Genomic DNA, 13,309 nt, shown 5'->3' on the forward strand with positions numbered 1-13,309 from the left:
GGGAAGGATTAGGAGGTGTGACCTTCTTGGAGGAAGTGTATCACTGGGGGTGATATGGGCTTTGATATTTCAAAAGCCTATGCCAGGCTCAGTCTTTCTCTCTGCTGGCTACCTGTGGATCAGGATAGAAAGCTCTCAGCTATTGCTTTAGCACCATGCCTGTCTGCTTCCTGTCTTGATGACCAAAGACAAAGCCTCTGAAAGTGTAAGCAAACTCCCAATGAAGTGATTTCTTTTATAAGAGTTGCCTTGGTCATGAAGTCTCTTCACTTCAATAGAACTGTAACTAAGACAGTATGTGCACATTACATGTGGACACATCACATACATGTGCACACATTAAAGACAAGTTTCAGTCATCAGCTTTCTCCTTCCACCATGTAGATCTGGGGATTGGACTGGTCAGGCTTGGTGGCAAGTATGTTTATCTGTTGACTCATCTCTCAAATTTCTCTTTCTCGCCTCTCACTCCTCCCACATATATGTCTGATTTTAGACCAGGTCTCTCTATAGTGTCCAGATTGTAGGGGGAAGCTGTTCGTTTGTTCCCCACTGCCCTGACCCAAAATATTCATACAGAAGCAGTATTAATTACAACACTGCCTGGTCTGTTAGCTTATCCATATTTCTATCTCACTCTTACTCTTAAATTAACCCATCTCTATTATATTATGTTTTGCATGTTTTGCCTGAGGCTTGTGGCCTACCGGCAAGGTTCCAGCTAGCAGCTTGTGTCTTTCTCCTCTGGCAGCTCTGTGGTGTCCCCCTGACTCCACCTTCTTTCTCTCAGCATTCAGTTTAGTTTTCCTGCCTACCTTATTCTGCCCTATCACAGGCCAAAGAAGTTTCTTTATTAATTAACCAATAAAACAACACATATACAGAAGGACTTTTCACATCACCTCTTCTTTTCTGAATAAATAAAAAGAAGGTTTTAACTTTAACATAGTAAAATTACATATACCAAGACAGGTATCAAGCAAGAATTACAGTTAGAATATTTATATCTACTTTATCCTTTCTTATAACTAAGGAAAACTAATTATAACAATCTATTCTTCAACTCTATCAAAGACTCAGGAGGATATAATATTACCTAAGTTCCTAAGTTTTTTTTTCTGTTCAATTTATTTTTTTTAATTTATTAAAGATTTCTGTCTCTTCCCCACCTCCGCCTCCCCTTTCCCTCCCCCTCCCCCAATCAAGTCCCCCTCCCTCGTCAGCCCAAAGAGCAATCAGGGTTCTCTGCCCTGTGGGAGGTCCAAGGACCACCCTACCCTCCATCCAGGTCTCGTAAGGTGAGCATCCAAACTGCCTAGGCTCCCACAAAGCCAATACGTGCAGTAGGATCAAAAAACCATTGCCATTGTTCTTGAGGTCTCAGTAGTCCTCATTGTCCGCTATGTTCAGTGAGACCTGTTTTAACCCAGGCTTTTTCAGACCTAGGCCAGCTGGCCTTGGCGAGTTCCCGATAGAACATCCCCATTGTCTCAGTGTGTGGGTGCACCCCTCGCGGTTCTGAGTTCCTTGCTCGTGCTCGCTCTCCTTCTGCTCCTGATTTGGACCTTGAGATTTCAGTCCGGTGCTCCAATGTGGGTCTCTGTCTCTGTCTCCTTTCATCGCCTGATGAAGTTTAATATTCAGGAGGATGCCTATATGATTTTCTTTGGGTTCTCCTTCTTATTTAGCTTCTCTAAGAACCCGAATTATAGGTTCAATGTCCTTTATTTATGGCTAGAAACCAAATATGAGTGAGAACATCCCATGTTCCTCTTTTTGGGTCTGGCTTACCTCACTCAGGATGGTGTTTTCTATTTCCATCCATTTGCCTGCAAACTTCAAGAAGTCCTTGTTTTTTACTGCTGAGTAGTACTCTAATATGTATATATTCCATACTTTCTTCATCCATTCTTCAATTGAAGGGCATCTAGGTTGTTTCCAGGTTCTGGCTATTACAAACAATGCTGCTATAAACATAGTAGAGCATATACTTTTGTTGTGTGATAAGGCCTCTCTTGGGTATATTCCCAAGAGTGGTATTGCTGGGTCCATGGGTAGGTTGATCCCAAATTTCCTGAGAAACCTCCACACTGCTTTCCAGAGTGGTTGCACAAGTTTGCATTCCCACCAGCAATGGATGAGTGTACCCCTTTCTCCACAACCTCTCCAGCAAAGGCTATCATTGGTGTTTTTGATTTTTGCCATTCTGACAGGTGTAAGATGGTATCTTAAAGTTGTCTTGATTTGCATTTCCCTGATCGCTAAGGAAGTTGAGCATGACCTTAGGTGTCTTTTGGCCATTTGAACTTCTTCTGTTGAGAGATCTCTGTTCAACTCAGTGCCCCATTTTATAATTGGGTTGATTAGCCTTTTACGGTCTAGTTTCTTGAGTTCTTTATATATTTTGGAGATCAGACCTTTGTCAGTTGAGGGGTTGGTGAAGATCTTCTCCCAGTCAGTGGGTTGCCTTTCTGTCTTAGCGACAGTGTCCTTTGCTTTACAGAAGCTTCTCAGTCTCAGGAGGTCCCATTTATTCGATGAGGCCCTTACTGTCTGTGCTGCTGGGGTTATACGTAGGAAGTGGTCTCCTGTGCCCACGTGTTCTAGAGTACTTCCCACTTTCTCTTCAATCAGGTTCAGTGTGTTTGGACTGATATTGAGGTCTTTCACCCACTTGGACTTGAGTTTTGTGCATGGTGATAGATATGGGTCTATTTTCATTCTTCTACAGATTGACATCCAGTTTTGCCAGCACAATTTGTTGAAGATGCTCTCTTTTTTCCATTGTATACTTTTAGCTCCTTTATCGAAAATCAGGTGTTCATATGTTTGTGGGTTAAAGTCAGGGTCTTCTATTCGATTCCATTGGTCGACTTCTCTGTTTTTATGCCAATACCAAGCTGTTTTCAATACTGTAGCTCTGTAATAGAGTTTGAAGTCAGGGATGGTAATGCCTCCAGACGTTCCTTTATTGTATAAGATTGTTTTGGCTATCCTGGGTTTTTTGTTTTTCCATATAAAGTTGATTATTGTCTTCTCCAGATCTGTGAAGAATTTTGATGGGATTTTGATGGGGATTGCATTGAATCTATAGATTGCTTTTGGTAGAATTGCCATTTTTACTATGTTGATCCTCCCAATCCAAGAGCAAGGGAGGTCCTTCCATTTTCTGGTGTCCTCCTCTATTTCTTTCTTCAAAGACTTGAAGTTCTTGTCAAATAGATCTTTCACTTCCTTGGTCAGGGTTACCCCAAGATATTTTATGCTCTTTGTGGCTATCGTGAAAGGTGATGCTTCTGTGATTTCCCTCTCTGTTTCCTTATCCTTAGTGTATAGGAAGGCAACTGATTTTTTGGAGTTGATCTTGTATCCAGCCACGCTACTAAAGGTGTTTATCAGCTGTAGGAGTTCTTTGGTAGAATTTTTGGGGTCGCTTATGTATACTATCATGTCATCTGCAAATAACGAAAGCTTAACTTCTTCCTTTCCAATACGAATCCCCTTGATCCCCTTATGTTGTCTTATTGCTATTGCTAGAACTTCAAGCACTATATTGAAGAGGTATGGAGAGAGTGGACATCCTTGTCTTGTTCCTGATTTTAGTGGGATGGCTTTGAGTTTTTCTCCATTTAATTTAATGTTAGCTGTCGGTTTGCTGTAGATAGCTTTTATTATATTTAGGTATGACCCTTGTATCCCTATTCTCTCCAAGACCTTTATCATAAAGGGGTGTTGAATTTTGTCGAATGCTTTTTCCGCATCTAATGAAATGATCATATGGTTTTTTTCTTTCAGTCTATTTATATGGTGGATTACATTGATAGATTTGCGTATGTTGAACCAGCCCTGCATCTCTGGGATGAAGCCTACTTGATCATAATGGATAATTTTTCTGATGTGTTCTTGAATTCGGTTTGCCAGTATTTTATTGAGAATTTTTGCGTCGATATTCATGAGTGAGATAGGCCTGTAGTTCTCTTTCTTGGTTGGGTCTTTGTGTGGTTTTGGTATCAGGGTAACTGTAGCTTCATAAAAGGAATTTGGCAATGACTTTTCTGTTTCTATATTGTGAAATACATTAAGGAGTATAGGTATTAGCTCTTCTTGCAAGTTCTGGTAGAATTTTGCATTGAAACCATCTGGTCCTGGGCTAGTTCCTAAGTTTTTAAAACATTTTAGATGCCACATTCTGAAGGTCTCTGAAAGATTTGAAGAATACCTATCTAACTGAAATATATTTCTGTATATTTAGAAAACATAACTAACATGATTACAAGCTTGACTATTATAGATGATTATCTATTAACCTATATTTCTTAATTATACATTATATTTTAAATGAGCTGCACAAACATAATACCTTAATCAAGAGCAGAAATATATTTATAAAACAAAAATGATTTTAAAACTTGTATCAATAAACCAAGATCCATACCAATGCAAATCTCTATTGCATATCCCCCTTTAAATATAAACATTTACAGACATTTATAAACACTATTTTGGAATTTGAGCATAGTTTTCTCCAAACTGCTTTCTGCTTTTTTTGGGTGAAGTAATTTTTTGGGGGTGTTCACGATGACCTTTTGGGGTGGTCTTCTTGGTCCATCAATCTACATTAGTCTGGAAGCAATCCTCTGGTTCTCATCTTCTGTGGGAACAAAAGAAGAATTTCTTTTCCAAAGCTACAAATCCTTAGATCCAAATTTTGTAGCCAAGATACCATTAAAATATATATGTTATAATAATATATATAACATATATATAGAGGCTTAGCAGCCTATACAATGAAATGTCTCTTTGTACTTAGCTCCTTCACAGTCAAAAAAATTGAAAGAAAACACAATAATATACATAATCCACATTCTCTATGTATATGCCATCTTTATGAGGCTTATTTTTCTTTACTTTTTTTAATCTATGACTGTCTGTACTCTGTCTCTTTAAAGACTTTGTTTTGTTTTTTTTTAAAAAATGATTTACTTCTTTGCATAACTCTTTATATTCTTTTTCTTCTCTCTACCAAGCCTATATATTTAATCTAATACTGTGACCCATTTAGAGGTCTTGTTTATCTGAATCTCTTTATTGTGTATCTGTAATTATTTTCTGACCAGAAGTGCCTTTTTTAAAAAATGCTGAGCAGGTGTGGCTAGGGCCAACTCAGCCCTGCCTGCTTGTTTCGCCTAATCCAACATGGCGGAGGCATGCTCATTGCCTCTGAGAGCCATGTACATTACTTCATTTTTAGGCACACAAAAGGTCTATGTTGCCATTAAGCAAGTTGCAGACCCCATTTAAATGCTCCATAGTTAGACCTCCCAAAAGAGGCAGAGCCATTTGTGCTGAGGAACCAGGAAGCCTTCTTAAAGGAGTTACACAGTTTTTGCTGCTACCGCTGAGTCAATAAGCCTTCTCTTAAAAGAATCATCTACCAGAGCCCGCTGGAGAAAATGATGCTACCAAAAAGCCATGCTTAACTCTGTTCTTTGTGTCTAGAATTCCTTTTTAAGCTTTTTAGGTTTTACATGGATATAGTCGACCTCGTTGGTACACCAGTGTGTAGTAGGGAAGATTACTTATTTGTTTCCGGCTGCTCAGCCCTGAAATAATCACATAAAAACTATATTTTTTAAATTACAGCTTGGCCAATCACTTAAGCATATTGATAGCTAGATCTTGTATCTTTGGTTAACCCATTTCTATTAATCTGTATATCTCCACGTGGCTGTGGCTTACCAGCAAGGTTCTGGTGTGTCTGTCTCAGGCGACAGCTATATGGCTTCCCTTTTACTCCTCCTTCTTTCTCCCAGCATTCAGTTTAGTTTACCCACCTAGCTCTAGTCTGTTAAGCCATTGGCCGAAAGCAGCTTCTTTATTTATTAACCAATAAAAGCAACACATATACAGAAGGACTTCCCACAGCAGACTTTGAACTCTTGGTCTTCCCCATCACAGCTGGTGATAATCACCTTTGTGCCCCCTCCCATCTTTTTGTGAGACATGGTTCATATAGCCCATGCTGGCCTTGAACTAGCTATGTAGCTGAGGATGACCTGAAAGGGACTTCTGTCTTGAGTACTAGGATTAGAAGAGGTACCACCATTCTTAATTTTGTGTAGTGCTTGGAATTGAACCTAGGGCTTTGTGCATGCTGGACAAGCACTCTACCAACCGAGCTACATTCTCAGCCCCAGTAATTTATGATATTTAACTTTTGTTTATTTATTTCAGGGGCATGGCAGAGGACAGCTTGCTGGAGTCAGTTTTCTCTTTCTACCATGTGGGTCATCAGGCTTGGTTGGCAGCCAGTGTCCTTATCCATTGAGCCCTCTCACTGGTTTCTGTAATACTTTTAAAAAGAAATCAGGTGTTTAGATTTATATGTTAAATCATGGTTATTCTTTCTCTCTTGTTTTATTTATTGTTTGTGCTAGCATTGAACTTAGAGTCTTGTATACGCTAGACAAGTGCTCTATCATTAGGCCATATTCTCAGTTGTAAACTCTTTCAATTTTTAAATGTCAGCAACAAATCCTTGTTTAAAAATTGCCTTATGTTGGTGCTAGAGAGATGGCTCAGTGGTTAAGAGCACTGCCTGTTCTTCCAAAGGACCCAGGTTCAGTTCCCTGCAGCCACATGGCAGTTCACAACTGTCTGTAGAAACACCAGTGCATGTAAAGTAAAAATAAATCATTAAGAAAAGTAGTCTCAGGTCAAACAAAAGTTGTCTTGAGTTTAACAGTACTTGGGCCGGTGCAGGTGTGTCATCTGAATGTCTTCATTTCTTCAGATGACAAGCTTAGGATCCTAGTGTAAATGAGGGAAACACTATGTCCCCATAGAGCAGCAGGGAAGCTGTGTATGTGGTGTGGGGAGATGTTTTTGACCCACATAGCTTTGCCCCACCTGCTATGAGCCAGGCAGAAGAATGGGGCTTGCCCTCTCTGGGTTCTGAGTTTTCCTATTAATAAAATGCAGATGTGCTAACAGCATCCTCATCCCCATGGTGCAGAGATTATGAGAGGGGCACAGAGGAGGCCCCCACCCTGGGCCTGGTATGGAGTGTGTTCATGAAACTGTGATTGTTTTTAGACTGCGGTGGTTCCAAACCCATATGTTTCTGGTAATGCATTGGGGCATCTGTGAGAGTCTACGCGGAGTCTGTATCCTGCCAGCTTCTACATGGGTTCAGGGAAGAGCAGAGATTGCATAGATGGGAAGACTCTTAGTCATCTTTTTGTGACTAGGTCTAATTTTTTCTCTGTGAGTAAAGAACCTGTAGGTGTGTGAGAGAGGGAGAGGAACACATACACACGCGCGCGCACACACATACACACACACGACACACACATACACACACGACACATACACACACAACACACACAACACATACACATACACACACACGACACACACATACACATGACACATACACACACGACACACACATACACATGACACATACACACACGACACACACATACACACACAACACACACACACACACACACTCACCCCTACTTCTGAGGCATGTCTCCAGCCACTCGTGATCTCACCACCCACTCTATTTCCTTCCCCGAATCCCTGCTATTTGTGACATTATGGTTTAATCTTCCTCCCTGGCTGAAAGCTGCAGGAATCCTGAGACTTCCCCTTACTCCATGCAGAGAGGGAAAAGGGAAGAGTGCAAACTCTAGAGAGGTTATTGAATGTACAAGTAAAGTTTAGGATTGTGATCTGTTGTTGACTCTGACTTGGGGATCAGAGTCCCCAAGAACTAAGGGAAGCAGTTCTAAGTGCAGTTCAAAAGACTAGTGAGATGACTCAGTGGGTAAAGGTGCTTGCCGCCAAGTCAGAAGACCCAAGTTCAATCCCAGGGTCTGACCAAGTAGAAGGAGAGAACCAATTTCTGCAGGTTATCCTCTGGCCTGTGCACACACCCCCCTAAATAAACAAATACAAAAAAGAATGTGTCATTTAAATGCAGTTCAGTTTGGTCTCTGGTAGATTCAAGTTTACATACATCTTTCCTTCCATCTTTGCTTTGCAGGGAAGATGCAAAGCCTGCTCACGCCAGCTGTGACTGAGAATGTAATTCTTCTTGGCCTTCTGATGCTCACATTAGGCTGAGCTCAAGCTCATGGAGAGCCACCTACCTCTTCCTCCTGAGTGCTGGGATTTAAGGTGTGCTTCACCATTGCCCAGTTTCATCGTATCATCTTAGGGAGCAAGAAACTGAAGCGTAAGGACTCTCGGAGTAGCCTAAAACCCTCAGGTGGAAACAGTACGGCCAGCCTGTGAGCCGTGTCATCTGTTGTACAAGTGACTTTTCCACGTGCTTGATTTCACATCATTGAATTTGGGCACGTTATGGATGGGGAGAGAGGAGGAGATGGGGGTGAGGGGAGGAAAACTTTCAGATTTATTTTCCTAATTTTCCCTGGCTTAGGCTAATATTAAAATTATTTTGAGCACTCCACTGGCAGAGGCGGAAGAGAGAACCCAATTCGATATTAAATATTTGCAATGGAAAATTCACAAAGTCTTTCTGAATGGAAGATATTTCCGAGCGAGTCCTGTGGGACTCATACAGCCAGTTGTTCCCCACTGCAGCATGCTTCCTGTGGTTGCTACACTGTTCTCAGAAATGAGCATTCGTGACTTTGAAGTGCTGGGGTTATGCCGGGTGGATGCTGAGCTATGCCTTGGCTTCCCTGGCAGTGGATGAAGAAAGGGGAGAGGGTTGCGAATGGTGCTCAACTGTCCGACTTGTAATTGTATGATTTATGAAAATTACATTAAAGTAGGCGCCTCCAGTCGGAATAGACTATATCAGCCATGGTAGCAGATGCTAAGTTAGTGTTCTCAGGGTGCCCTCACCACACCAGGCATCCCCTACGCCCTCAACCTTTTAATCCGCACAGCTTCTCTGGAGTGAAGTTCTAGGCACCATGAACTTACAGGTCAAAGGAGCTGGGGAGCAGAAAGATTGGGTGCTGGGCCCAGGCAATGAGTAGTGAGACTGGGAGAAGAAAGCCAGATTGTTGGAATTAAAAACCCCATGCCTCAAACTGTCTGCTAGAGCGATCTTCAGAGCTTCCATTGGCCCATAGAGGAGCCACTGTACACTTCCAGACCTTGCCCTGGGGAGGCCAGATTTCAATCATTGGGGGTGGATCTCTTAGTCCGACTCGGGCTAACCTGTCATTGCTGTATTCCCATGGGTGGTATCTGTCTAGCATGTATCTGGGAAGTTAAGGAATAGCGGTGTTGTCCTCTTTGAGTCTGGAGGCTTGTGCTATGGACTTCCCAGTGAGTGTGTGAAGTGGGACCGTCCCTGCCCTCACTGAATCTTTTTAGTTTGAGCTATCAGTGGCTCTGCTGATATCTGGTTCCCAACTAGGTTAACACCTAGGGCATAAACTCCAGGAGGCCAGGGACCTTGTGTGCCAAGTTCACTGCTGTGTTCACAGAACTGTATCTGGGTATCGTGGGGGCTCAGTACACATTGTTTGAGTCTGTGTCTGATGGGCCCTCTGCTTACACTGATGCCTTCAGTTGTAGCGAGCTGTGTGGTGTCACACCTGATGGAGATGTATAATCAACTCCTGAGATGGCTAAGGCCTGACCTATGCTATGATCACGCAATGATTATCAGCTGCCTGCATATGCGTGAACCATGGGCAGTGCCCACCTGGCAGTTCGGGGTTGGCAGCCCATGCCTACTTAAGGGCTGGGAGAGGTTTGCCCGGAGAGAGAGAGGAGAGAGAGAGAGAGAGAGAGAGAGAGAGAGAGAGAGAGAGAGAGAGAGAGAGAGAGAGAGAGAGAGAGAGAGAGAGAGNAGAGAGAGAGAGAGAGAAAGAGAGAGAGAAAGTGAATAAAGTCCTGGAATAAACTGCAGTGAGAAGAGCTCCGGTGGTCGCGTCATCCTTGCGGGTCGAGGGTGGCCGAGGCATTCAGTCTGTGTCACGTTAACTATACTGTTTTCTGTCCTGTTTCTTTTGCATAAAATGCTGTCTACCCTAGCCCCCAGTCCCCAGTTTATATTACGCTATTCCTGCTGTGCCTTTTAGCTCCTTCCCCATTTCAGGTCTGAGCTTAAATGTCCCCCTTTCACCTGCATTTCCTTGCTGTCCATATGCAAATGCTCTTGTGCTTGGATTATATGTTTTCATAATACCCTCCAAGACATATGCCGTAGTTTATAGTTACACATAGCGAGTAAAGCTCTACATTTAACTTAACTCTTGGCAAAGGCAGAACCTTCATCTGTTACTCCCTAATACCCTCCCAGGGCTTAGGACAAGGGCTCAGGAAATATCTGTGAGCAGATGAGTTCTTTTACCTCCCTGCTGACATTAAAAAAAAAAATCCCTGGAGTAGTAGACTCTGCTGCAGCTAGTATTGTGGTTGCATGAAGGTGTTTCTCTCCATCCCCAGTGCTCATAACATCATCTCAGCATCCCTAGTCCCACAGCATCTCAGAAAAAGTGATGCATTTTCCCTCTGGGTTTGCACAGCTCCGTTGGCTCCTCCAGCACCCCAACCCTAAGTCTGGGACCAGTGTTGCTGCTTTGAAGGCCTCAGGCTTCCTGAGTGTCCTCTATAAAAGCCTTTGCTTCCAGTAATTTATTCAGCATCTGCCTCCTTCCCTCCCTCCTCAGCACACAGTCCCCTGCCCCTCCTAAGGATCATGTTAACCCAGAACTGAATGAATCATTCACTGGGAACCTAGAGAAAGGTGGAAACATCCAAACCCCTAATGCGTTTCCCCAAGCAGGAGGTGGGCATGGCAGAAATCTGAGGCTAGACAAAGAGCTCCAGGGTTGGAGGTCAGAGCAGAGGGAAGTGTCTCATCAAAGCCCCTGCAGGCTGTGCACTGCTCCTGGTCTCTTCACGCCCAGCCTGTCTCATGAATGGCTGCTCTGAAGATGAGACATGCAAGAGTGACCAGAAACTCTGCTTGCATCCCTCCGTCTTGCTCCATCCTCCTCTAGTCTTCCGTTCCGCTGACCAGAATGGCTCAGGCTGTCTCACTGGGCCTTTCCTTGTCAGTATTGACTTTCAGCTCTCGCCACCGACATCCTGTGGACTCCACGGTTCCGATGAATAGCAAGATCATCAAAGAGGGGCATGAATGAAAAACGGCTTTCTGTCATGCCTTCAAAGTGTCTTTTCAGAAGTTCAAAGGCTGTGGAGAGGAGGCAAGGGAATCAAAGGGGATGAGGGAGGGCAGTGAATTCTCGGAGGAATCATTGGGGTTTTCACTGTATATTTTCTACAATAATTGTGATGTAAAAAAAAAAACCTAAATACCCCAACACACATACACGTACACACACACACACACAAATGCACTCACGCGTGTGCACACACACAGGCTCTCTATGAGTAGATTAGATGCAGAAAATGGAGCAAGCCACCTTACTGGCCTAGGCCTTCGTCTGGGTATATTAAGTCACCCATTTTATATCTGCGTTTCCTGTTTGGACTTCAATCGAATATTTTGATCTGGGCAAAGGCTGTGTCCAGAGATAGAGATTGAATGCCGCTTATGTAGTTCGATGAACATGAATAATTTAATCTGTGCAGAAATTCCCCATTACCTCTTCCATTTGAAGACAAGCTAGCGTCCAGCTGCAGCAATGAATATGCAGAGTTGGGGAAAGACCTGGCCCAGATCACAAGTTGCCAGAAACTTCTGTTCTGATGAGCTGGAGAACCGGGTTTCTGCTCCTGGCTGCAGGTGGCTATAATTGGTATCCCAGGAGAAGCCCTACCGATATTCTCATGCGGCTTGTGCCCAACCCACCCAGAAGTGTGTCAACACAGCGTCTGGCATGTAGAAGGTGCTTGAGGGAAGTGAACATGTGGTCTGAGAAAAAGCTTTATTTGCAGAATCCTGGAATCTATTCTCTCCTGACTGTCTTTCTTGGCTTAGTCAGGCCCAGGAGTTAAGGGCATTTTGGGGGGATGAGAGTTGAGTTCCTACACTGCCCAAGTCTGCAGAGGATTTAATCACAAGAGATTCACTCTGATTCAAGCCGGGTTGGTATGGGAGGGATTTCTCTTGATTAAATATTGAAAACCAACTGTAGATTTGGCTCTTGCTTGACTGGTTTCAGCGTAAGAGGTGTGCACACAGTTCTTTAGGATGGTCCTATTTTGTCCCAGCTTGGCTATTCCCCCCCCCCCCCAGCTTCTTCCTTTTCAAATAGTATCCCCTAGGGTGGCGAGTATGGAAGAGGTTGTGTTTGATGGTGAAGAACAAGTTCCTGGAGCTAGAAACAGCCGTGGGTCTAAGCTCTACGTCCGCACTCATCAGCTGTAGCACCGCAGACGAGGCTTGGTTTCCTTGTTAATTAATTTTGTTGTTTTGGGAATTGAACCCAGGATTTTACAAAATATTAAGTATATGCCCTTCCACTTACTCTCATCCCCAGTTTTTTTCTTTAGCTGGAAATGATAAGAATTGATATAGCTAAAATTTATATTCTTCTCTGTTCTCTCCATGTTCAGCTCACTAACCTGCTAGATAATGTTTGAGAGCGAGCCTTCCTTTAGCTCCATTTTATGAGCGAAGAAACTAGAAGGCCTAAATGCTACTAGCCAGGCAGCATGGCTAGTACTATCGACCTTTGAAATATCTTATCTCGCTTCACATAAGAGAACTTATAACTTACAGGGTCGATGGGGAAATTAGATGCAGTGTTGTTCCTTAGAACCCATGGCAATTCTTTGCATGTGGGTCATTTAATTTCATCTTTAGAGGGAAAAATACGTTATTCTGTGCTTCAGGCCTGTATTCTGTGCTCTCAGTGACATGAGCAGAGATGGGACGTGTCTTTCTCTGGTTTCACAGAGCTCTCCAAACTGGGTCTTTACTCCTTAGGTCACAGGGCACTCCGTTGTTGAAACAGCATTTTACCTGAGCCATTGGGGTGCGAACCTGATGTGCCCTCCCCAGAGCTGGGGGGAATTGACAGCCTCTGAATCAGAGGTAGGATCGCTACCAATTAGGGGAAAAGCACAGAGGTGCCTGCACTCACTAGAGAGGCTGCCTTGATTTCTCCGGAAGAAGACACTTTAGATTGGGGAGCTACGTGAGAAAGTGGTCTCCATCCAGCCTCTTCTCAATCCTGCCCCGTTCTCCTGCACCAAGAAGCAAAGAGGGGAAAAATCTGAACTGTTGAGGAGGAAGTAGGTCCTGATGGCCCTGCTGTTGCCTTGCTCAGAGGAGATTAAGTCCGGAAGTCCCTGTTAGCTCCCTCAATCTGCAGGAGGTAAGTCGGACGTAATTACCCAA

The 13,309-nt window shown here is 43.4% G+C and overlaps 1 protein-coding gene across 1 annotated transcript in view; it reads left to right on the forward strand.

The window, feature by feature from the left end:
* The window catches only part of Arhgap26 (Rho GTPase activating protein 26), a 1,368,274-nt gene that overhangs the window by 664,685 nt on the left and 690,280 nt on the right, over nucleotides 1-13,309 (forward strand). The gene's annotated exons all lie outside the window — the stretch shown is intronic.

This window comes from Alexandromys fortis, unplaced genomic scaffold (genome assembly GCF_014885135.2).
Source record: "Alexandromys fortis isolate MF-2015 unplaced genomic scaffold, M_Fortis_MF-2015_v1.1 scaffold_17, whole genome shotgun sequence".
NCBI classification, from domain to species: domain Eukaryota; kingdom Metazoa; phylum Chordata; class Mammalia; order Rodentia; family Cricetidae; genus Alexandromys; species Alexandromys fortis.